Here is a 23,044-nt window from a genome sequence, read left to right on the forward strand (position 1 = left end):
CAGCCATCCCATTACTGAGGATATACCTAAAGGATTATAAATCATGCTGCTATAAAGACACATGCACATGTATGTTTATTGAGACACTATTCACAATAGCAAAGACTTGGAATCAACCCAAATGTCCATCAGTGACAGACTGGATTAAGAAAATGTGGCACATATACACCATGGAATACTATGCAGCAAAAAAAGGATGAGTTCGTGTCCTTTGTAGGGACATGGATGCAGCTGGAAACCATCATTCTCACCAAACTATCACAAGAACAGAAAACCAAACACCGCATGTTCTCACTCATAGGTGGGAACTGAACAATGAGATCACTTGGACACAGGAAGGGGAACATCACACACTCGGGGCTATTTTGGGGAGCGGAGAGGGATAGCATTAGGAGATATATACCTAATGAAAATGACGAGCAGCACACCAACATGGCACGTGTATACATATGTAACAAACCTGCACATTGTGCACATGTACCCTAGAACTTAAAGTATAATAGTAATAATGATAATAATAATAATAAAAAGACTTGTTCCGTCTCTGAGTACTTCTCCCATTACTACCATCCACTATTGTTTCCCATCTAGGATTTCTGCAATTGCTTTGTAGCTGGTCTTCCTGCTCTTATAATTCATTAGGCATACAGAATTCAGAGCAATATTTAAAAAAATACAAGTTAAATTGCATCATTCATTCTCTTCTTTAAAACACTACAATGCTGTCCAGTGACACTCAGTATAAAATTCCAAATCTTTGTTACAGCTTCCTTTCTTCCAGAATTCATCTTTAGGAATTCTTAAATCAAGAATCTATAGGTGGTAAATAGTCTTAATCTGCAGATCTACTCTTTAAATTTTTCATTCTTGAATTTCACTGTGATGTATATTTATTTTCATCTATATTCCTCATGACTTACACTTCTCAAGTATGAGGAGTCCTTTTTAATTGGGTAAAAACTTCTGTCATTGCCTCAGAATAAGGATAATGTCAGTATCTCTGCTATTTTCTCCTTCAAGAAGTACATTTATGTTTACACTACACTTCAATTTGCACCCCTGTGTCTTAACTTCTCCTTGAATTTTTCTATCTTTTTATTTCTCTGTGCTGCGTTCTGAGAAACTTGCTCAGTAATATTTTTGTATATAATTTCTCTCTTCACTTGTGTCCAATCTACTGTTAATGTATGCATTGAATTTTCAAATCTCTATGTTTGTTTTTTCTAAAAATTTGAGTTGATTATTTAAAACATCTGTGTGTTCTACAGAGGTAGTCTTAATCCTTTCTTGTGGTTTGATTACTTTTAGGACTTCATTTATGCTAAACTAATTTTTGTAGCATTTTCCTAGTAGTTATAGTAAGTTGTTTGGGGTCTAATTCTACTGTGGGTGACGTCTACTGTTGTACTCTCAGATGTTTTGTAATTTCAGGTTTTGAGTGTATATTCAATGGAGTATTCATGAAGCAAAGTCATGTTTTTCCAAAAGGTAATTTGGTTGCTTCTGCCAGGTATACTAGGCTTCAGCAGGGCCCTCGTGCAATTTTTATGTAAATGCTTAAGCTTAGGGATTTGGATACCATGCAGATAATATAAAATCTATCTCCACAGTTATGAGAGATACAGTTCTATGATAACATTCTCAGAGAAGTATTTTTGTTTCATTCAAGCCCAGTTTGAATAGAGAATTCTTGTTGTCTCCTTGTGTTGATTTTTTTTCCCAATTCACCGTTTTATTAGGCATGTAGACTTTTAAATTTGGGGATTTACTGCAAGAGGTCTTGATCATCATATTTTAATTTTTGCAAGCCTAAGGTTTTTTTGCTGTCCTTTTCTGAACATTAAAAGTCAAGCCTCTGGATTACCTTGTGCAAAATGTCCTCCAAAGACAGCCACATTATCAGTTCTAATTTGCTGTTTCTTCTCATTTTTGGTTCTTGGTGATTTTCTTTTTTAAATTTTAATATATTCAGCCATGAATTTTTGTTCATTTGATTCTTTGTTTGCAATGGTCTTTCCAACATTTACAGGTATTTGGTAATGGAGGTTATTGCATGGCATGTTGTATTTCAAAGGTTTGAATTCGATTGTTTACAGATGTTCTTTCTCCCACTTACCATATCTACTCCACTCATTTTAAATTAGCATTTCACTCATTTTATACCCCATCTGATATTAGAAGTTAGTCAAATTTTTGTCAAGCCCTACATATTTCTCTGTCTTTGCTATTCTACATATCAAAAAAAATGTTCTGTTGCTTTTCCTTTTTTTCTTTTTTATCATATTATTTATAAAGTCAGAAGTAAAAGACAAAAGATGATTTGTATCTTATTCAGATGAGGCTAATGTTTTCACTTTTACTTGCTGTTATTTGTGACTTTCATTGAATCAATAATTAATCCAAATTTTATCATTTCAAAATGATATATGAACTGAAGTCTTTTTTATTTTTTAATGTTTCATTATGGGAAATTCTACACATATACACAAGTAAAGCTGGAGTCTTCATGACTATTCTTATGTTTGTCTTGAAGTCAAAATAAAAGAAAACTTAAGGTTGAGATTTCATAAGTTTAGAATCCAAACTGTTTCACATGTTCTAGTTAATAAATCTTTACCTTAGATTTAAAAAAGAATATGAAGACTAATCTGTTTACATTGAAATTTCTTGAGGACAAGAATTTATCTTTCATTAGAGCAACTAATGAGATTCTGACATCATACTGGCACTCGAAGATAATTTTACACTTAAACTAGCTTGTTTGTATAGACATATTAAATGCTGGTCTTATTGAGCTCAAGCTATGTCAGGATCCAGGGCTATAGACCGTCTTTCTCGTGTTAGGTTTTAGGCTTGATTTGGGACAGTCTCCCACTACCCTCACACTCGATTTTTCCCTTTACTTATAACATTGTATGGTATTATTTTTCAAGCTTACATATGTTGGAGCTTTTCTGCTCTGTCTTCCCACAAAAGAAGTTAAAAACTGAAGTTTTCAATGCTCAAATCTATATCAAGCACTTATTACAATAAAGAGATATATTTTCAATGCCTGTTAACATATGTGATTATGTTTGCTTCTGACAACCATATGTGAAGTTAACAGACCAGGAATTCTCCCATTTCACTGGATGAGAAAACTGATGCTCATGGGGATCAGGTAACTTGGGAAAGTTCTCAGGGTTTTTAAAGGCACATCTGATAATTAGACCTAGACATTCTGACTCCAGTTCCAGTGTTCCTCTCATTTGTTTTTCTCAATGCTGTCTTCTTTTATATAAGCCACTGATACCTAGGCACTGTGAGCAAGATAAATATGAGACTCCTTTTGTTAAAAGGAGTTCACTCTCTAATTGTGAGATATAGATTGGACTGATTAAGATTTAAATAACTATGCGTCAAGTAATACAGGATACGCTGAGTATCAAATCTGCAATACAGAGTGAGTGCTTGCTTATGCAAATAAGTGAAATCAAAGGATAATCAGAAAACGTCTCATAACAGAGGTGGGAATGGGGCTGAGCATTGCAGACAAATAAGTTTGGGGTGCTCAAGGGGGAGAGGGGATTGAATGATGGGAGAGGTGAATGTGCAGAAACTGGAGGTACAGGAATACTTAGGTAAAAATGAACCTCTGTGATTACAGTAGAAAGTTTGATAGCAAATAATATCTAAGTATATGCCATCAGTTCTGGTTCCAGGTTTGCACACACAGTTCCTGGAGGGCTTACTGATATTACCTGAATGGTCATTGTGTACATGGATATCTTATCCTGAACAATCTATCTAATAATTGAACCCACAAATTTGAAATAACAGAAGTAAATGTGAGAGTATGATCAGGTGTAAAAAAGCTCCTTGTTTATTTAGAAAGTACAGGAACGGTTACATTTTCATAGTACCTATTATCTGTAAGATTGCTGGTCTCTTTATGCACGGAGAAAACCAGTGGCATTTGATATTCACTAGGAAGAAAAGGGGCCTTTTACAGTTCCAAATCTGCACACCAGATTATCGTGTTAGACAGCTCTCAGGGATCCTGTGCATAGTTAGCAGGTGATCACTTCCATTTTCGAGGCACCAAAGTCATAAGAAATACAGTTTTGCAAATACATTTGGATTCATAATTAAACCCCTGTTGCCACAATAGGCTGTGCCTATTTCATATCACATACCTGTGATTAATTCAAAGAAATGAAAAATGTCAACATACAAGTCAAAACTCACACTTACAGCTTTTTGCTATTCTGAGATGACATCTGAAAATGAGCAGTTTGGAGTGAGAATTTTTCCATTAACATTGCTGATCAGCATGTGCTATCAATTCTCTATTGACGTCAATTATTAGCAGTTGCTATGAGTTTTCCATTAATTTTAATGATTGGCAGTGGCTAAAAATTTGCGTGCTTTCCATGACCAGTATTTGCTGCAAACTCTCCTCCTAATTCTTTGGTCACTCTTTGCAACGATTTTGCTTTGGGTTCTCTATTTGCTATTATTGTATTCTGAATTTTAATGGTTGGCCAGAACTCTAATTTTTTGCCAAAAACAATTCTGAACAGTATTCAGCATTTTCTGTGACTACTTCACTTTGTTTTTTTTTTTTTTTTTACTTATACATGCATTTAAATTTAAGTTAAATCAATTAGAACATATAAAACAAAGGAATTCTAAACACCAGACACATGTGTAATGGAAGACATCTAGTAAACCGCAAGGTTTCAGTCCTATAGCATTTTTGGAGACTGGAATTCCAGCTCCAGATTAATTTAAAAATGTTTATTTATTAGACATTGACTACGGGGCAATAGTTTATGATCAATAGGTTGTGGGAAAGAATTTTATATATATTTTTTCTTTCTTTCTTTTTTTTTTTTTTAAATTTTGGGGGTTCATTTGCCAGGAATAGGTGATTGAATTGAGGTGGGAGTGAAAGATGAAAAATCGTTTCTGGGACTGGTTAGATTTTCTTTAAATTTATTTTATTGTATATATTTATGGTGTACAATGTGTTTTGATATGGTTCTCCCAGAATACAAGAAACTCTAGGAAAAAGTAATTTAAGATTATACCCATCATTCTTAATTCCTAACTGCCATTATTTCTGCCCCAAATAGTCTTCTCTACCACCACAGAGTACGTCTGTATTTCTGTCCTTAGCATGCACACCCCAGCCTCACCACAGACTCTTCTGTATCCTCTTTACAGCAAGTCCAGTTCTGTACAGGCTTTGGGTTCTTCTCTTCATTATGGTGAAACAAGATACTTTGTTTTTGTTTTTTGTTGTTGTTGTTGTTTGTTTTGGTGGTGGTATGTATATTATCTGACAGTTGTAGAAGGTGTCAACTCGCTGATTTTCTGGGAGGCAAAATAGGAAGAATTATTTTTGTTTTTCCTTTTGGTCTCTGAGAGGTATTTCTGGCACTTAGTTTATTTTTGCATGTTTGTGGAAGAAATAACCTCTTTCTTCTGCCCATCTGACTTTGGCTCTTGGAGAGAAGGAGTAGGGTGTTAGGACTGAGGGACTTGGAGATGTGTTGTTAACAATACTGAATCTTGGTTTAGATATTATAAACTTCAGAAGTCTGAACTGGGTTAAGGCGAGGCTTAGGACTGTAGTTAATTGTAATTTTTGTTTAAAAAATAACATTACTTGAAAAATATTATTCGCAAAACATAGAAAATATTTTGGCTATGTTATTGTCATTTACATCTGTAAACACATTTATATGCTTTTAAGCTGTTCTACCCTGATGCATTAACAATCTTTTTTCCCCCCTCAATCTGGATCTCATCAACTTTTCTTTTAGTGATTGGGAAGCTTAGTTCTAAAGTTTATGCTGAGCTCAGAGTTACCTTGCACATGACATTTCCCTAAATTGCAGCTAAATTTAAAGGATTTTAAAAATTATGTCAGTGTTGAGTGTTGTATGTGTTTTATCACTTAAGAATGCATTTTATTATAAAAGCATTCTACGTAAAACTTTATAAACTTTGAACCTCCATCTTGCACTCCGTCTTACTCTACTTTTTAATAGTATGCTTACCAATCGGTCATCTTCCTCATAAAGCAGCTCTTTCGGAGACAATCCAGAAAGACACTTATAGTTATGAAATAATGGCACCTTTGTCAGAGAACTTGAGCTTCCACCTCTTTAATGCACATTTCATAAGCATTTGGGGGGCACTAAGTTGTTAGTTTTATGTTTTCTGCTTTAAAAGAACCCGGAGGTGAAGAAGATTACCTTTGGCAGCTCTGCTCCATGCCATCACTTTGTTGTCATTCTTGGAATGTCTCAGAAGGTTTTATTAGGTAAAGGCCTCTATAAATTCCAGGTGTTGACCATATGTTCATCATTGCATCCACAAACAGAAAAATGGTTTTATTTTCAAATCTGACTTCCTTGTATAAGTGCAACAAATCCTGCAGACTTGTTAGTACATAACTGTGAAAATCTTTACATAGTGTGAACTTTCTTTGCAAGTTAAGTTAAAAGCCAAAGAAAAATAGAACAGCCCACTCACATTCTCCCACTGCTCTACTATGCCAAAGAAAAGTTTTTGTGAAATTTACAAGGAACTATGCTATTTATTTCCCTAGTCCATGTGAAGGCAGTGAAATTGGGGAGAAGTACAATTCTTGCTTCATTAGTTTTGTCATCATGTAGGAATGGTTTTGGTTCTCTTTTTGGCTACTATTAACTAGTTAAGTTATAGGAGCTGCCATCTTATAGCTCCAGCGTGCTCTGTAATTTGTCAGACAACCTAACACATGGCATGCCAAACCTTGGATGACAGTGGAGAGTAAGATAATTAGGTGACCCAGTGTCTTAATCTCATCCCAACTGTGCTTTTCATCCACCTCCCTGTTTGGATATTTTGAGAAAAGAAGGAAACAAAAAAGAGGCCAAAAATGAGAGAGGTCCACAAAGATGACACAAGCACTGAAACATCTTAGCGGAACATGAGCCTCCAAAGCTCCTCTAGTCATTTTTAGCCATAGTTTACAGCTTCTGGGCACTTCTGCTCAGTTTTGTGCTCAAAGGAATCAACCCAGAATAGTTTAGTAATCTTTAAGGGAAAGCAAGGTTGCTTGCAGAAAAGGAGAACATTATTTTTATGTTCATCAATGTTCATTTAAATTGAGTTCTTTATGTAAGTATTTAAAATTGTAGAAATAGTTGTGAACATCGGCACAATAGAGACAAATTAGCAGATAATGAATAACCACAACATTCCATTACTTTGAATAGTTTTCTTCTTCAACTTTGAAAATTTCCTTATTTGGATTAAAGCTTTTAGTTTTCATTATAAGGCAGGAAAGCCTATATGTATATTGGGTATATCTTAAACTTCAAATATTTTATATTTATATAATTTGCTACTAAGCAAATCATACACTTGTATTGGAGGCACTGGCTTTATTTAAGCTGAAAACCAGTTGTCCTTTAAAATAAAATTATGAAGTGAATTCTGACAACTCTGTTTATTAAGGGTTCTTTCTTGGTGCATACATTAATTTCTGTCTTTTACCTACAAAATATGCACAGTCAAATCTTGATTATATGAGCTAATGGAGAAAATTTGTGAGTAATATAACAAATTATTTGAAGTGATGGAAAATTCTGAAATGGCTCGTATTCGACTTAGATGACAACATATTAGTAAAAGTAATATTATCTCTATTTTTGATCTGAAAAATCTATAGTATTACTGATAAAATAGCACAACTACTTTGTAAAAATATGAAGGTCTGCCTTCACCATTTTACCCCTCATTTCACTACTCAGATCCAGGAAGAAAGTGTTACCCCTTGAGTTAACACAAATATGAAACTCTTCTCTCTGCAAGAAAGTTGTTTCATATCTTTCTTAAAGTTATGAAAGTTCTTTTTACTCAATTCTTCTCCTTTAATGTCTAACAGATTTGAACCAGATAAGATAGGGTTCATGCCAGCTAAGTATTAAATAATTAATTAAAGAGAACTGGCTGTATGGGTGATCTTTAAGCACATGTTAACTTTTTTAACATGAATTTATTTATTTATTTATTTATTTATTTATTTAGGATTTTGAGTATACAAGTGAAATTTTGTCACATGGATATATCTCATAATGGTGATGTCTGGGCTTTTAGGGTGTCCATCACCTGAATAGTGAACAGTGTACCCAATAGGTAATTTTTCAACTCTCACTCCCCTCCCACTCTCCCCACTTTTGGAGTCGCCAATAAACATGAATTTTTACAGTCATGCTATATGATTTCCTTTCAAAAATTTTCTAGTGATGAATTCTATAGTTTTATTCCTGGATAATTATTTTCCCTACCTAGGAAATATTTTAAAAGAAAATTTTCTTTACTTTTGTAGGTAAACTCAAGTTAGATGTTTTTTTAAAGTTCTTCATGCCACGTGTGTTTTTAAACTTTTGTAGCAGACTTGGATCTCCTTGTGCGTTTAGAAAACTAAGCTCACAGCCAGTAATAACAAACTTAAATCTCTGAGACCCTTTTTTTTTCTCCTCCAGACCATGTGATCTGTTCTTTCTCTACTTTCCCCAGGGTTTATTGGTGAAAGCCTGGAGTTTAACATGTGTTCAGTCTGAGGTGTGCAATGTAGGTTCATTTTGTTTCTTCATTTAGCTAAGCACACTGAAGGCAGGCACGGGGTATTATAGCTCTACTGTATAACTGAAGGCACTCAGCACTGAATGCACTCGATTCATCCTGAATCAATTAATTCAGGAATGAAGCAGTATAAGTCACTAATAAATAATCTTGATTAATATGAATTTTAAAAGAAAAAAACTCATTTGGCCATTTATAAATGTGTTTTTCCTCAAAAAATGTAATTCTCTTTTGTAAGATAATGCTGTTTAATTATTGCTTGTTTCGTAACTCTTTTTCTCCCTTTTTTTTGTTTTTTATTACCATTAGAAAAAAAATATGGCATTCTGCCTGTACTACAACTTTTGTCCAGTCTTAAATTTGTGGAAATTATAGCAGATTTCCTTCAACTCACTTTCAATAATCATAACTACATTCTTGTTAATGACATGACTCTAAGTAACTCAATGCTGAACAGAGTCTACTATAATCGGGAAGGAAATTATTTCCATTGGTATTCCTTGGACCTAGAGCTAGAATTGACATTTCGTTATACCTGGTGACATGGCCTCTCTTCTGTAGGAGAAATAAAAGGTATTACCTACAAATAGGCAACAGGCACCTGACCTGTTGGATCAGGTTATGTTGTGTTACGTGATGTGACATGCCCTGCAGTGACCTGAGGCAATGTCATTCTGTGTTACCCTGGTGGAGCTGTGCTGCTCTTTATTAACCAACCATGGGCATGGCTTATCAGAAGAGGTCACAAAACATTTTCATGCCACCTTTGCATAGAAGTGGAGAATCAGCCACATTCTGAATTATTCCTCCTAGGAGTCACTTAAGGAAATCAAAGAGCACAAGAATCACAGGAGTTTCCATTGTTTTAAAATTAGAATTCAAATTCTCAGGTACACAACAGAGACATGCATTTTATGAGACAAGGATGATGCATAGCCAGGGAACAAACTGTACTCTGAAACGAAAATGTTCCATCAAAAACACTTCCAGTGTTCTTAAAATAATCACTTACGCTTTCAAATGGGTTTACTTACTTTTTATATAAAGTCTGTCCATAATTACTCTTTCTAATAAATCAAAGTTATCGTTTTAAATTATAGTGTGTAAATTAGAGGCCCCAACTAAAAGATGTGATAAAAGTGTGTCTTTAGTCTTCCCCTTGAGATGATTTTTATCAAGACAGTGGCTCTCTCTCGAGAAGAAACTGTCTGAAATTATTACATTATGTGATATTATGTGGAAGGAATCCATTGTGTTTGGTCATTTTTTTCTAATGATTTTAATAGTATTTTCCTATTGATATATCTTGCATATAAATTCAGTTTTAATGATCTGCATAAAGAACTGTACAATATTACATAGGTACATCTATCTAGTGATTTTAAAGTAATTACTGGTGCATGGAACAGAATATAACCTTTTGGTTATATTCTGCAGTAAAAGGGATAGGTTAGAAAGGTTTTTATGCAAATTAGAAATGCTCTGTGTTGGAAGCCTAATTGTACTTTTTATTGTTAGACAAGTCAATACTGCTTTAATACACATTTTATAAGCTTCTTGCTGAAATTGTATATGAAAGGGATTGGTTTCCATAGATGAAAGGCATAATCTTAACAATGAGGCCACATAAGCAGAGTGGTTGAAGTACTGATAAAGAATTTGTTAGCTCCAACATAGAATAAGTCTTATTAGCCTTATTAGTCACTACTGTTTGACCCACTATTAACTGTGTGAGTCCCATGCATTGCAAACTACGAAGGGACAGCACTGTATTTGGCCATTTAGAGTAAATGTAATCAAATATGAAGAGCATTTCAATTGCAAAGAATTAAGAACCATATCTTGTCCTTTGGTCTCCTCCTCATTCGAGGGGAGTTACCTGAATATTGGGGATTTTATTTTCAAAAACTTTTGCTATTTATACAGAGTTCAAAAATATCAAATATTATGTTCAACTTTTCTTTGTATAGCAACACAACTTCTATGTAAAGGAAATGCAAATTTAATGAGTCATTGATTATAACATCATGAAAATTTAAGAGATTAAAAGAATATGAAACAGGAATTCTAATAAATCCAAATCATAAACACTTATCATTTGTGTCATTTTTATTTACAACTGATTATATTTTTCACCTAATTTAATAATGGAAGAGATTAAGAACGGTTAGTATATAATATTTGCTAAGAAGAAATTTCTAGAAATCATAAAATCATTAGAGAAGAAAAAATGTCCCAATTTAAAATTTGAATAATAGGGTTACAGCAGTATTAGGCTCAATAGTATAGCTATTCTGAGAGTCCTACTTATTTCACAACCTGATTTATCTACCCTCCTCCTGATTTTTTGAACCATATGTATTTATAATAAATTTATTGGATCCTTAAGTTAATGCTTTCTTTTGTTTTCACGAGTATATGCTTATCCCCAAATTCATTGAGTTGCATACATTATATGCAGCATTTTATAGTCAATCATAAAATATTTAGATTAAATACATACATAGAATACTTTCATCTCTGAAAACCAATCCCTTTCATATACAATTTCAGCAAGAAGCTTACAAAACGTGTATTAAACCAGTATTGACTTGTCTAACAATAAAAAGTACAATTAGACTTCCAACATGTAGCCTAATTTAAAAAGTGCGTTCTTTTTAAAGTTCTGTTGTCTTCAGTTAAGAATTCTGAATAAACCCTATGTTTTTTAGTTAGAATTGAAAACAAATATTTTTTATCAGAGATATGTATCATTAACATAAAATTATAGCTTAATTAAAGGTTTAAATGTAATCAAGCAAACAACAATCATAAACCAGCATAGAAGGTATTAAAATATGTATATATATGATCATGTAATTATGAAAGACTATGTTCATTCATTAGCTCATTCATGAAAGGCTAATACTTGTAATATTTTTTAAAATGTTCTGAAGCACTGGTAGTAGAAGTGAGGTGGTAAGAAGTTGTGAATTCTAGCTATATTTTGAAAATAGAGCAAATAGAACTTGGTGATGGATTTGATGGGGATACCAGAATATGTAAGAGGTCAATAATTTGTTTTGGCAATTAAAAATTCACTTGTACAGTTGACATATGGAAGACTAAATGGAGAACAGAATTCTGGGGGATGGAGAACATGAGCTAGGTTTTGAATTAGGTTTGAGATGCCAATTAGAAATCTAAATGGCAACGTTGGACAGAAAGTTAAATGTTTAGCTGCCTGTAGGGACAAGCAAGAGCCTGTGGTAGGAAGAAGAATTCCTGCCGAAATATGTCTGTATTCTAGTCCCTGGAACCTGTGAATATGCCTCTTTACATGGCAAAGATAAATTAAGGTTGAAGATGGAATTAAGATTCATCATCATCTGATCATAAAATAAGAAGTTTTTCTGGATTACCTGAGTCGGCCCAATGTAATCACAAAACTCCTGTGTGTGGAAATGGGAGGCAGAAGAGTCATTGTCAGAGTGATGCAATGTAAGAAAGACTCCACTGGCCGTTGCTGGTTTTAAAGATGAAAGGGGCTCATGGGAAGACAGTGGGAGGCCTCTAAAAGCTGGAAAAGGAAGATTCTACCCTCAAGCCTCAGGAAGGGAAAGCAACCCTCTAGACACCTTGATTTTAGCCCAGTGAGATCCCATTCAGACTTCTGTCCTCCAGATCTGTAAGATAATTTGCATTTTGAAGACATTATGTTTGTATTAACTAATCACAGATGCCATAGTAAATGAATACGGAACCAGCCATTTATTTTTTAGGAATTTCACAAGCTAGTTGCCAACACAATCTTTATTAAAAATTAAATTATATAAACTTACACTTGATCAAATTATATTCAAAGATAAGGTAATAGATAATCAAAACTCATTACTTCCTAACTTTTAACTAGATTTTAAAAATATTCATGTCCTTGAAGTTATTTACTTCTATTGTATCTATATGGTAGAAGCATTATACAACGGTGTGCTAGTGTATATATTTTCCCAGCTCCACATTTAGTGGTGTCATATTGGTGACTTGAAATTAGCCATGCTGCGAATATTTAAACCATGGAAAGTATCGAATGCTACAAATTAGAACTTTTTATTTTTTTTTTATACTTTACAAAGTGGCAGAGAAAATGTTAATAGGGTAGATTAACCTTAAACATGTATCCTATTTGTGACTGCTACATTGTGACTACCACCAAAACAAACAAACAAGAAGATAGTCTTGCAGTATTTGAAAAGTATTTTTGATTCAGAAAAGAAATTCCACATAGCATTGATGAAGGAGTAAAATTCTGGGCTGGATGCGGCGGCTCACGCCTGTAATCTCAGCTCTTTGGGAAGCTGAGGCAGATGGATCATGAAGTTAGGAGATCAAGACCATTCTGGCCAACATGGTGAAACCCTGTCTCTACTAAAAATACAAAAAATTATCTGGGTGTGGTGGCATGCCTGTAATCCCAGCTACTCGGGAGGCTGAGGCAGGACAATCACTTGAACCAGGGAGTCAGAGGTTGCAGTGAGTTGAGATCGCACCACTACACTCCAGCCTGGCAACAGAGCGAGACTCCGTCTTAAAAAAAATAATAAATAAAATAATAATAATAATTCTGACATAAGTTTGTTGTTGCACTCTGTCTTAATTGCTAATATAAATGAAAATACCAACAAATATTCATGTTGCCTCTACACTCATTTATTAGTTGCAGTCATAATTTTACTATGGATACAGAAGTTCAGCAAAAATCAAGAGAAATATTTTATGAGAATAAACTGGTTATATAAAATTAGAAATTATAGTATTATCTATTTCATTATTGTTTATAACTTGTGTACTACACATATTTTATATCAGTAAAATTTATAATAAACATGTATATCCATACATATGTTCATTTTTTTTCTAGAAAGTTGGTTGGTAAACCAGGACAATCCTGGATATATGAGACGGAAATTCAGAAAGGAGTTGGAGCTAAAGATAAAAATACAGGTGTCCTCAGCCTATAGAATATTCACTGTCATAAAATTACATGAAATTTAAAATGAAATCAGTAGAGAGTGAGGATGTGTCATGTGTGGTGTAGCAGAATTAAAGAACGGTGTCCTAGAGGTCAAGTTTAAAAAGGGTGTAAATATAAATATAATAAAAAACACAAAATCCATCAACATATTTTATTTAATGTGAAAAAAAACAAACACTTGAATCAAAACATCAAAACTAAGAACCAAAATATTTCATATTAGAATAAAGTGCATTTGCAACGTGCATTTCAGAGAATGGGTATAGATGTGACTGTTAAATGTCTTTTAAAAAAGAGTTCCCCCTACAAAAAGAAAAATGGAAGAGTAATGTTGCTAGATAACTTATGAAAGAAGAAATGTAAAAGCCTGGAAATATGTATAAACTAATTGTTAATCATAAAAAGCTAAAAAGTATAGTGTAACTGCTTTGTATATCAATTTGGAATTGTATCAAAATCGTAAAAACATGCATAACAGTTTATCCATTAATTTCGGTCTAGAAATGCATCTAAGGAAATAATTAATAACATATTGTACATATTTATTGCCCAGGTATTTATAAGGCAAAAATAATAGATAGAGTTATTTATCAACTAATATGAAAACAGTGAAAGAGCTATACAGTTACCTTATAGGATACCAGTACAAAATTAGAAATCATTAGTTTCATATGACCCTGAATTTATGCAGACATACACACAGGCCCAAGCACACATATACAAGCATGCATTGCATACTTACTTTTAAATTATATTGTGTAATATTTGAGAAAAATATAGTGAAGGACAAATAAAGCAATAAATATTACCTATAACTCCAATATCATGATGTAATAAATATTTAACGTTAAAAATATAAATATGCATTTCTTAAGATAAAAATTGGAATGTTCCTATAAGTAAAATGGTAACAGATAATATAAAAAGCAAGTATTAAAAAGATAATGTAACAAGAAAAATTACTTTAAAAATGAGAGATTCAGTCCCCAAATTTTCTTAACATCTCCCTAATTAAAGTTTCAGAAAGAGGGAATGAGAAAAAAATGGGGAGAAAGATAGTACCTGTTAAATCATTTTAAAGACAAATTCTGGACACAAAGAATGTAAATTTCCAAATCAAAAGTACCCAATAACTTTGAACACAATGAATGCAATAAGACCTGTAGAGGGGGCATCGTTATGAAATCTCAGAATGCTAGGTTTAAAGGGAGACAGCTATGAGTATCCAGTGTGGAAGGAAACAAAGCTAAATGAATGAAATAAGCAGTTCACATTCAAAAGGTCAGGTATCAAAATGGCATTAGATTTATCAACAGTGACACTGGATGAGAGGAGAAAACACAACCATAGCAACAACAGCAAAGCCTTCTTCCTGAGGGTACAGATTGGAATAGGAGGACCAACTCTCCATGAGGCTATTTCAAACAAAATAAAAAGGAACTTACGGATTACCCAAGAATGAATGGAGAGATTTATAGGTTTGGGAGAAAGTTAGAGCTGCCAAATTTATGATAGATACCCAGAAAACTAAACAAACAAAATTAAAGCTGAAGAGACAACAAGATAATCACTAGTTTTTGAGATAAGAAAAGATTGCCTAGAAAAGCAAAGATGATCATCATTTACTACCCAGCCGAACTTTAACAAAATTTACCAAGTCATAACCTAGTATAGACCCTGATTGTTTAATTAACAAAAAATTGTGGTATTTAACCAAAAATTGTGAGAAGCAAATTTATCAAATTAACTAAAAATTGTGAGAACAAAGACAACATGTCTGTGAGAGGATTGTTGCCAAAAAAAGAAAATTTCCCCTTCTAAAGGAGAAAAATTCTAAAATAGAAAATTTTTTAAAAATAGCAATTAAATATATTATTTAGGAATATGAAGGTAACTGCAAAAAGGAATAACTAAAAGCTTGAAAGTGATTGCCATGGGAAATAGCACTTCTGTCTTTCATTACAGATATTAGGAGTATATGATTTTTTAAATCCTGTATAACTATTATTTTGATAAATATCAAAATTAAATTTAAAAATAGTACTCTCTCTATATATATGGCTAAATATTAGAGTCTGCAGCCACTAGAGGGCAAATACTTCCTGGAGATTAATGGAGATTCAAAAGCGAAACGTGGTCTTCTAAGTAGGGACTGGGCTAGACCTAATCAAAATTATCCAGTAGGCACTTACCTAAAATAGCACAGTATAGCATGAAGAGGGTTAAATTTTTTAAAAAAACGTTTTAATATTCTCATACAAAATAACATAAACAAAATAACATAACTAAGATTGTAGAAAATCCATTTATAAAAACACTGTCTTCTTCCTCATAGACATAAAATTATCTTACAAAATATTTTAGGATGGATATTTGCTTTTACCTAAAAGTGATTGTATATTCCAATATGAACAAAGAGGTCATTTAATCAGATTGTTGTAGGGGAGACATTGATTCAAAGGAGAGAAAGATCCTCCCTGGACACGAGCTTTACTAGTCACATGAGGAAATAAGGTAGCCCAAGAGAGAATCTAGAAGAGTTGAGAGAAACAGCATGGAAGAATCAAAGGAGGACACTGAGATGCTGCTTTGCAAATATGTGCAGGAGAAGCAGAAGCAAGTTGGTAAAGATTAATTCATCAATTCACAAACCAGTTCTTAAGAAGCATTAGACTAAGTGCAATCTCAAAGTTCCTGTTAGCGCTGAAATTTAATGATTTTCAGAGGTAAGACCTGTTTTTTGTATGATGTTAACATGAATTATTTGATGCTAGAGGGCAAGGCCTATGTCTAGTTTACTTTGCACAGTGCATGAAAGAGTGTGACAAATAGGTAGAATGCCCATGTGATTTATTATTCAAATTGACACATTTTGAGAGAGAGAAAGGAGATGCTATTAATAATTATAGGCCTAGATCATGACTGGTCAAGAGCAAACTGAAAGTATGATCACCCAGCACAGATACGACTTATTCTATGTAACAATACCTCAGCGACTGGATAGTCAGCATGAAATAAGCAGCTGTGTTGATTTTTAAAGCGTACCTAATTGATGAACATCTGGTGGCAGGTAGCCAGCCCATTAAAAATCAATTATACTCAATGACTTGCATCTGAGCCATACTGCACCAATCTCCTCACACTCATCAGATCCACATGTTCCTGAATAAACACTTGGACCACTCAGGCCAGTGCCTTTGAACTTTATGTGGTTGGAAGTGAATTTCATCAGTGGCTTTTGTCTAACCCACAGTGAAGAGAAGAGTTCTGTTGATCCGCCCCTGACTGTTGACAGGTCAAGAGACCAGGCGGCGGTTTGAATAAAGCTCTATAAATCCAAGGGTAACCAGAGCGTTCACTGCTCTGTGCAGCTCTCAAAGATAGTATAATATATGCCATTAATAGCAGAAACTGGGTTATAAAACAATAAGGAGGTGATAGTGATCGGAGACTGGATTTAGGATGTGATAAGGGAAGTAGAAGTTAGTAATTAAAGTGAGAGTGCAACTTTAGAATAGCGTGTGGAAAAGTCTATACAAACTCTTGGTTCAAACACTGAATATATGTTTCTATGTTGGGGGTTTCCATTTGCAGCATAATTACCAAAGAACAATTAGTGAACCAGTCAGCCTCCTCTTATGAGAAACATAATTCAAATTGTTGTTACGCTAGAGGTGAGACCGTTGGGGGAAGACAGTTGACCTGGTGCCTACAATACCACTCTGAAGAGAGCCAGAATCTCCTAATTAATGTCATCCTTGGATCGTAAGTGTGAACAAGATCAGGATGTCTGGTGTAAGTCCTGGATCCTTGGCAGGCCATGAGAGCTATCATGTCAAGTTCATTTAAATAGAAGATAAAGATCATTCAAAAGAAATACTTTATATTAAAGATCATCACAGAACTAAATCTATATCCTAAAAGTTATTCAATTAAATCAGCTTTGGAAATACAGGAGTATGGTTGTGATTGGGCCAGGGGGCTTCCTGTTACCTTTTATCTGCCAAGTATTTAACAGGCTATGCACAAACAAGACTTTTCTCTTCTTTCCTAGGTAAGACTTAGAGGGAATGTGAGCAATAATTTATGTAATATTGTGAAATTCATAGATATAAAAATTAGATGTTCCATGTATAGTTTGTTTAACCCAATTTTACTATAGATAAGTGTATAGTTTAAAACATAAAATACAGAAAATAAGAGGGTTAATTATCTTGAAGTTGTACTTCAAACACTCCCGCCACCCCATTTTAAACTTTCTTAAAGACTGTTTATTTGTAAAAAGAATTTAATACTTGGATTTAGAAGGAAACTTAGAAATCACTTAGTTCAATTCATGTCTTTATAGATGAAGTAATTGAGGCTTTGAAGGGTGACCCAAGGTCAGACTCAGGTCATGTACCTTGTAAATGAAGACTGGACATTCAAAGACAGAGCTCCTGGCTCCAAGTCCACTGCTGTATTTTTTCAACTGTTTTTAAAATGTAAGGCTTATATTTCATATTGACATGTTTATGAAGAGCTAAGCCTGATTATAGCATAATATTACTTATACCCTTTATTGAGTCTTTGGAACTAAAGTATAAGCAAACTAGCACTTGTTAAGCTAATTAACAATTCTTCTTTCTAATGTGTTTAATAATCCATCATTTGACCTTTGTAATGCATGGTAATGCTCACTTATACATATATAACACACATAAACAGACTTATGGCTATGTTCATACTGCAGCATATATGTGTGCATCTACTGTATATATATTTAAAATGTACACTATAAAATACTATAATTTTATATTCGAGTTTATTTAGAAAATTGAGGTCAGAATTCTTCAGTTGATATTCAACACAGCTTGGCATACACAGGATAATAATATGAGTTGCTATTAACAAAATTCAGAATTTGCATTGATGTTAAATAGCTAGGTGTTTCTGTACAGCATCCAGTAGCTGCATTTCAAGCTCTGTTTTTGAAACTACCTGCTCACTCATCAGAAGTCACAGTCTCAATTTCACTCCAGCCTTAAAAAATAATCATTCAAACTCTTTATTGTATAGTGCGACTTTTTCTGACAACATCTGTTGCTCTGAAACAGAAAGGCACCCAGAGTGACAAAGAGGGTGTTTTCTACTGTTTTACCCATGCTGAAAAGATGGGCCAGAGAGCTGTACAGCCCATAACAATGTAAAAATCTTTATATGAAGTTGTTCACCAGAGACTTGTCAATAGACTGAGCCATATTGGATCTGGCAGTCTTTCTACTGGGACAGTATTTGCCTTGAAGTACTATCTTTTCTCTTTTTCAATGTCAGCCTGAAGGCTCTTAGACAACATATGTTCATTTCATGTCTTAGAGATATTGCTTCTGGTATTGCAAATGCATTACCACATTGAGCTTTTCCGTAAAACAGATGGTACATATTAAGGTCTCTGTTTCTTGCACAGTTTCTGTAACAATGGCACTGCATTCTTCACATTGACAAAAGTATCATCAACATCATGCAGTGCAGACCTAGACTATGTCAGGATGGTAAATGAATGCTTCAAACAGAAAGATCAATGATAAAGGTGAAGCAAACCCCTTAGAGAGCTCCAAACTAAAACTGGTCATTTCTTTAAACTGTTCTCTGAAAACTTTAGACAGGAAACACTTGATTCTTCTACTCTTTAGAGGCCCTCTGTCAAATGGCTTTTCAAATAAAACAATAGCACATATACAGAACAATCAACTTTCAGAAATGAGATTTTGAAGTAGACTTCTTTGACTTCTCAGTATAAGTTGGTGTAAGTGATGTCTTAATAATTTAAACCAGTGTATGACTCTTATGATTCATATGCCATTGTATGACTGTTAGGAAGGCCATTTAGTGCTAATTGTGGAATCATTCTAAAAACCAGACTGTCATCAGGGTTGAATTAGATTTGGATATACCTAAATAAGCTTAGGACATATGCTGTGATTCACAGAATATGTGTTTGAAATATTCTATAATGTTCACTAAAGGGAAGAACTGCTGAAAGACATTTTTGGATTCAGCAAGTCTGTGAATTTGGAAATTTATACCTCTACACCCACATGCTTTTGTAGACAAAAATGAATTCTAATCTGTGTCTCTTAGTTGAATAACAATATTTAGAACTCTCCTGATTTTTTATGAATAGAAAGACCCCAAAATAATCACATTTCTTTCTACAATGTTCTCATTTTTTGTTGGTTTTGTTTTGTGTACTGCTTTTTCTAGATAAGTTATTTTTTTTTAGTGGAAGAATAGACCCACATACAACTAATGAATAATGATCTTCTCAATAATTCAATTGATGTTTAATATTTATTAAATCCGTATTTGTGACAGGCACTTTTTAAAATACTAGGGACACAACATTGAGAGAGAGCGAGAGAACAAGAGAGAAAATAAGAGAGAGAGCGATCTCCTATCAATATGGAGCTTACATTGTAGTGGAGATAAAAGATAAACTTTTAAATATTTTATAGTACTAGAACTTAACCTTGCAAGCAGCAAAGAGTAAAAAAGCAACTTCTTTTCTTTAGCATGATAAGATAAAATAATTTAGTCTGCTTATTAGTTTTTATTTTTTTTTAATTAACAAGTAAAAATTGTGTGTATATGTATATATCAAAACATCATGTAATAATATAAACATATTAAGGTGACAGTATAACATGTATATACGATTATAATAGTAATAGTATAACATAGTATACAGAGTAATAGTATAAACATGACATTTTAATATAGTTATAAATCGTGGAATGGCTAAACCAAGCTATTTAATACATGCATTACCTCACATAGTTTTTTGGAGTGAGAACATTTAAAATTTATGGTCTTAGCAATTTTCTTTCTTTTTTTTTTTAAATTATACTTTAAGTTCTGGGATACATGCGCAGAACGTGCAGGCTTGTTACATAGGTATACGTATGCTGTTGTGGTTTGCTGCATCCATCAACCCGTCATCTACATTAGGTATTTCTCCTTAAGCTATCCCTACTCTAGCCCTCTACCCCCCGATAGGTGTGTGATGTTCCCCTCCCTGTGTCCATGTGTTCTCATTGCTCGACTCCCACTTATGAGTGGGAACATGAGGTGTTTGGTTTTCCATTCCTGTGTTACTTTGCTGAGAATGATGGTTTCCAGCTTCATCCATGTCCCTTCAAAGGACATTAACTCATCCTTTTTTATGGCTGCATAGTATTCAATGTGGTACATGTGCCACATTTTCTTTATCCAGACTATCATTGATGGGCATTTGGGTTGGTTCCAAGTCTTTGCTGTTGTGAATAGTGCTGCCATAAACATATGTGTGCATGTGTCTTTATAGTAGAATGATTTATAATCCTTTGGATATATGCCCAGTGATGGGATTGCTGGGTCAAATGGTATTTCTGGTTTTAGATCCTTGAGGAATCACCACACTGTCTTTCACAATGGTTGAACTAATTTACATTCCCACCAACAGTGTAAAAGTGTTCCTATTTCTCCACATCCTCTCCATCATCTATTGTTTCCTGACTTTTTAATGATTGCCATTTTAACTGGCATGAGATGGTATCTCATTGTGGTTTTGATTTGCATTTCTTTAATGACCAGTGATAATGAGCTTTTTTTCATATGTTCATTGGCCACATAATTTGAGAAGTGTCTGTTCGTATCCTTTGGCCAGTTTTTGATGGAGTTGTTTGTTTTTTTCTTGCAAATTTGTTCAAGTTCCTCGTAGATTCTGAATATCCCTTTGTCAGATGGATAGATTGCAAAAATTTTCTCCCATTCTGTAGGTTGCCTGTTCACTCTGATGATAGTTTCTTTTGCTCTGCAGAAGTTCTTTAGTTTAATTAGATCCCATTTGTCAATTTTTACTTTTGGTGCCATTGCTTTTGGTGTTTTAGTCATGAAATCTTTGCCCATGCCTATGTCCTGAATGGTATTGCCTAGATTTTCTTCAAGATTTTTATTTTTTAGGTTTTACATTGACATCTTTAATTTTTTTTGAATTAACTTTCATATAAAGTGTAAAGAAGGGGTCTAGTTTCAGCTTTCTGCATATGGCTAGCCAGTTTTCCCAACACCATTTATTAAATAGGGAATCCTTTCCCCATTGCTCATTTTTGTCAGGTTTGTCAAAGATCAGATGGTTGTATATGTGTGGCGTTATTTCTGAGGGCTCTGTTCTGTTTCATTGGTCTATATATCTGTTTGCTACCAGCACCATGCTCTTTTGCTTACTGTGGCCTTGTAGTATAGTTTGAAGTGAGGTAGCATGATGCCTCCAGCGTTGTTCTTTTTGCTTAGGATTGTCTTGGCTATACTAACTCTTTTTTGGTTCCATGTGAAATTTAAAGTAGTTTTTTTCTAAGTCTGTGAAGAAAGTCAATAGTAGCTTGCTGTGGATAGCATTGAATCTATAAATTACTTGGGCAGTATGGCCATTTTCACGATACTGATTCTTCCTCTCCATGAGCGCGGAATGTTTTTCCATTCGTTTGTATCCGTTCTTATTTCCTTGAGCAGCGAATTGTAGTTCTCCTTGATGATGTCCTTCACATCTCTTGTAAGTTGTATTTCTGGGTATTTTATTATCTTTGTAGCAATTGTGAATGGGAGTTCACTCATGATTTGGCTCTCTGTCTATTATTGGTGTATAGAAATGCTTCTAATTTTTGCACTTTGATTTTGTATCCTGAGACTTTGTTGAATTTGCTTATTAGCTTAAGGAGATTATGGGCTGAGGCGATGGGGTTTTCTAAATATACAATCTTGTCATCTGCAATTTTCAAGTAAACAATGTACAGTTGGCATTCTGTATCTGTAAAATCCACATCCATGGATTTAGTCAACTGCAGAACTATTTTAAAAAATAATCTGTACTGAACATGTACAGACTTTCAAAAATGTCATTATTCCCTAAACAATACAGCATGACAACTATTTAAATAGCATTTATATTGCATTAGGTAGCATAAGTAATGTAGAGATAATTTAAAGTATATGAGAAGATGTGCATAGGTTATGTACAAATATTATATCATTTTATATAAGACATTTGATCTTCTGTGCATTTTGATATCTGTGGGGAGGTCCTGTAACCAATCCTTTGGAGATACCAAGGGATGACTCTGTGTTATTATTATTATTTTTTAGCTATTGTAAATGGAATTCTTTCCTCAATTTCTTTTTCAGATAGTTTGTTGTTAGTGTATAGAAACACTACTGATTTTTGTATGTTAATTTTGTATCCTGCAACTTTTACTGAATTGTTTACTAGTTTTAACAGTTTTTTTGGTGAAGTCTTTTTTTTTTTTTTTTTTTTTTTTTTGAGACGGAGTCTCGCTCTGTCGCCCAGGCTGGAGTGCAGTGGCGCGATATCGATATCGGCTCACTGCAAGCTCC

This window comes from Macaca fascicularis, chromosome 3 (genome assembly GCF_037993035.2).
Source record: "Macaca fascicularis isolate 582-1 chromosome 3, T2T-MFA8v1.1".
Lineage (NCBI taxonomy): Eukaryota > Metazoa > Chordata > Mammalia > Primates > Cercopithecidae > Macaca > Macaca fascicularis.